The sequence below is a fragment of the Benincasa hispida genome, chromosome 5 (assembly GCF_027475165.1).
Source record: "Benincasa hispida cultivar pf3 chromosome 5, pf3_genome.v1.1, whole genome shotgun sequence".
Classification (NCBI taxonomy): domain Eukaryota; kingdom Viridiplantae; phylum Streptophyta; class Magnoliopsida; order Cucurbitales; family Cucurbitaceae; genus Benincasa; species Benincasa hispida.
In genome coordinates this window covers 61,844,645-61,849,648 of record NC_143482.1, presented here as the reverse complement: position 1 = coordinate 61,849,648, position 5,004 = coordinate 61,844,645, and positions in this window count along the sequence as shown.

Genomic DNA, 5,004 nt, shown 5'->3' with positions numbered 1-5,004 from the left:
GGGATATTATGGATCTATAGATTGAAGCTCCAATGGTACTTGAATAATTAATTAAACTCCTTTAATTAAAATATTCAACATATTAACTGTCAGTCACTTCATTAAAGACCAACGGCTGCACTCTTTGAATTACAGATATATTTCTGTGTCCATTGGATATAACCAGTCAAGAATGCAATGACCCTTCACAAATTGCTCGTAAATACAGTTGGGTCAAAATTACCGTTTTGCCCCTGCAGTTACATCTAACTTCTTAAGTACCACTAATTCCTGTAGTGAACAGTAAGTCATAGTCCACTTATGACCAAACCCCTCCCGGGCTAAGAGAGGGTGTGGAGCCACATTGTTCAAGTCCCAAAACCAGCCCTTAAGGGAGCAATTTATCTACTTACCTAGACATTTGGAAGGAGTGAATTTCTTCTTGTGTAGTTGTATTCCCAACTCCCCAATCAGACAAATTCCCAAAATGGTAGGCTTATTGAGTCGGTGATCTGACCACTCTCACCCATACAAATCAAAGGTCTGTCTTCATAGGTAAGAGTTCACAACTCACTCAGGATTTAAGTCATGTCACCTATAGTTATCCTAGTGAAATGTAAGTCTTTATTATAAACGATGTTATATAATGAGACTAATCATTTTGGGGTTCGTTCTTTCCTTTGTATAAAACACCCCTACTCATATGTCTCTACATGACTGATCAAGATCAGATCATTTGTAGCACTTTACAACAATTGTAACATTTACAAAGCATGTTGTATTCGTAATGTCACCAAGATAAAGTACCAAACTTTATCCATCTACTACAAACCATTTAGGCTATCACTTAAACATAAGCTACAGAAGATAACCTTGGATGTTAGTTTATTGGTTTGTGGGTTAATGCTACTAAATATCAAATAAAATATCTCATATTTTATTGAATAAATAAAATGTTTGTATATTACAATTAAAAACTACAAGACCCATGAGATTTAGAGCATCAACCCCAATACCATCTTAGTACATTGTGGTGGAGCAGTTGGAACATATACTACACATCCAAAAATTCTCATATGAGAAATATTTGGCTCATGGCCATAAGCTAATTATAATGGCGAGTACTTATGATAAGCTACTGGCCTAATTCGTACAAGTGACATTGCATACAAAATAGCATGTCCCCTTACAAATATAGGAAGCTTAAGCTCTTATAAGCAATCATCTAGGAATTAACTGCAAACGTTTTGTGAATGATTTTGCTAAACCATTTTTGTATGAACATGAGCAATATGATGTTCAACACTTATCCTAATCGACATACAATAATTATCAAAAGTTTAGGATGTAAATTCACCAACATTATTAAGACGAATGATCTTAATTGTATAATGAGGAAATTGTGCTCTTAACTTAATTATTTGTGCAAGTAATCTTGAAAATGCAAGATTTCGACTTGATAATAAGCACATGTGTGACCATCTGCTGGATGCATCTATTAATACAAAAAAAAAAAAAAAAAACACAAATGGTCCACTTGGTGGATTAATAGGTCCACATATATCACCATGAATTCATTCCACTTTAGCTAGTGATTGTCTATTATCAATTTTCTTTGAGAGCAAGCATCACATGATAATTCATTAGATTGAAGAATCTTCTGGCTCTTCAATGGGTGTCCATTTAAATTCTCAATAATTCTTCTTATCATTATAAACCGTGGATGACCTAATCTGTCATGCTAAATTGTAAATATGTCTAAATTCATGAACTTCAGATTCATTGTTGCATATGTTTCAATTACTTGTATATGAGTATAATATAATCCAGAAGATAAATTAGACAACTCTTCCAATATACCTTTTTTATATGAGACAGTAGATATGATCTAAAGATACTCTATATTATTCTTTCTATCAGTTTCGATATGATAACCATTGCAACATATATCTTTAAAGCTAAATAGATTTCTTTTTGATTGGCTATAGAACAATACATTGTCAATTGTAAATTTTGTTCCTCTAGGAAAAATAATATTTTCTTTTCCAAAGCCTTCAATCAAGTTTGCAGAACCTGATATCGTATTGACTTTTATTTCCAGTATTGTTAGTTTGAAAAATATTTTTTTCTTGTAAGTATTGTATGTGTAGTTGCACTGTCTGCCAGACATAAATCTTCTTTACTCATTTTTTAGTCACCCAATATATGAAAATGATCCAGGTTTCTTCATTAAAAAAAATTACAATAAGAAAAACAACATTTGAAATATACAAAAGTCAACATTTACTAAAAGAACAAAAAAAATTGGAGATTAATAAAAAAAAAAAACATTAAATCTAGATATTTTCAAAGTCAAAGGAAACCTTTGATGTTCCATCAATTTTGTCGATTTTCTCTTCAGGAGATTCAAAGAAATCTGGCATATCCGAATTTGTCATATGGGATGGGTCAAATATGTTATTATCCTAGTATGCAAAATTTGCTTCCACATTTTGTTTTTCTTTTCCCTTCAAGGAGGCTTGTTAGAGATTAACTAAGTGTTTCGACGTATGATAAGTACGTGATCAATGCCCAGTCATTCCGCATCAAAAGCATTTATTTTCAACACTTTATGGATTCTTATCTTGTGGAGCTTTTTCTTTGTGATCACCATTTTGTGTGGTTCTTTTGAAATTTGAATGATTAGAATGACCACCACGAAAATAATAATTATTTTTTCCTCTGCCACGGTCACGACCTCAACCATGACTACGATCTCGCCCATGGTTATTATTACAATTCACAACATTCACTTCAAGGAATGGTATTGTCCCAGTTGATCGAAATTCATGATTTTTCATTAATAACTTGTTATTTCATTTGGCCACGAGAAGACATCAAATGAGTGCATAGTACTTTTAAAATATTTCTCTCGGTATTGCTACTGCAGGAACATATCTGAAATGTAGAAAAATATTTCTCTAATATATTGATTTAAATTTCTGAAGCCTCAAGTGAATCCATTTACAACGAGCTTTAGAAAAAAAAAATTGTTCTTATGATCACATTTTTATGGCATTTAGGTGTATTTTTGTCATTAAACACTAATGACAAATAATTATTGTCGTTAATAACAAGGGCGACAAATTCTAATTTTGTGAGAATTGTCATGACAACATTATCATAAAATATGTATTTGTATTAAAAATTTAATAGATATTAAATATGCAAAATAACATTAAATTTATTAATTATAACGAAGAGAGAAAAACTGACATACTTTTAGAACTTAACTTTAACGAGAAAAACAATAGAAGCTCATATTGATAACGTGTTGTGGATTTGAGAAGTATAACAGAAACACGAATACCAATAAATATAATATTAAAATAAATATAATATAATATAATAAATCAATAAATATTAAAATAAATTAGACATAATGTATAAATAAAAAATAAAATAAAATAACAAAATATGAAATAAAGAATTTCTCTAAAATCTCCAATTTCTCAAATTTTCATGAATTTTGTCTAATGTGTGTATATAAAAACCCACGAAATGTCCCTATGTATAGACAATTTGGTAGGTAGGAATGGATATATAGATACTAATAATGAGTATTTATAAGACACGTGACAATATATATGGAGTGTAGATGAAGTGACATTTGGCTTTTTGACACTAAGAATAGGTATCTATTTTACCTATAATTTTTTATGTTTATAATATTTTAGGTTTTTTTTTAAAATCTTTTTTGAAATGATAAAATAAAAAATATGATATTTAAAGATTTGATGTTGCTAAGGTTGTAACGGAATTTTGGTTACAAGCAATCAAAGAGAACGATGTTTCAAATTCAAAGAACGACCACAAATCAAAACGTACATCTCCACATCCACTTCTAGGTCTAGTGAAGATGCCAAAATGGCATTTACGAATATACCCTTTTACCCTATTTATATGTTTACATATTTGATTAAATTATTATTCAAAATTCCTTTCTTCATATTTTTTCCTATGCTCACAAATGACTAGTTCTTATACTTTTACAATAATACAAAATTGAATACTATAGACTTGTGAATGATTGCACAATAATATTTGTATTCTCAAAAAGGAGAAAGAAAAAAAAAATTAGGCTCTAATCATTCGATTTTTTTAAACAAAGATTTATTTTTTCTTCATCTTTGTTAAGTAAAAGAATAGAGTTTTTAATCAAATTTCAGACACAAGAACAAGTTTTTGAAAACTAGGAATATTCAAATGACCTGACAATCCAAACGACTCGAATTATCCAACCCAAACTATAAAGGTTGAATTGGATTAAACTTTTTTTCTTTTTATTTTCTTCGGGTTGGGTTGGGAGTTGCATTGGTTAAAAACAAATTTGGATTGACCAAATCCAACCCGAGTTACATATTTCTCTTTGTTTAAGGTTTAACTGCTTTAGAGGGATGAATTTGTGAAAGTTTAATATTTTTCTTTTAAAATTGTTATGATGTTTATGTCTTTAATTAAAGTTTGTAATAAATAACATAGATATTTGACATTTAACATTTGAATTTTATAAGGGTTTAGTTATTAGAGATGTTGTAGATAAATTTACTTATTTTAAATTAATAAGAAAAAAAAAGTTATAACCCGATAATCCAAAACAACCCGAATTTTAAGAATTGGGTTATAGACTTTATTTGGATCTTTTGGGTTGTCAACCTAATTTGAGTTGGTCCAAAAAATACCCTCAACTCGACCTGTGTACAACCTTATTAAAAACTTTGTTTTTTTAAAACATTAGCAGAAAGTAAATAATAAAAGAAATTTAGATGTGGAAAATGTGTTTATAGGGTTAATTTTCAAAAACTAAAAATAAAAAATTAAGTCCCCATTTTGCAACCATTTGGTTTTTTATTTTTGTTTTTGAAAATTAACCCTATATTATTCGCATTATAATGATTTGCATATTTCTTAAGTACAATGGTTGAATTCTTAGCGAAATTCCAAAAACAAAAATAACTTTTTGAAAGCTATTTTTTTAATTCTCAA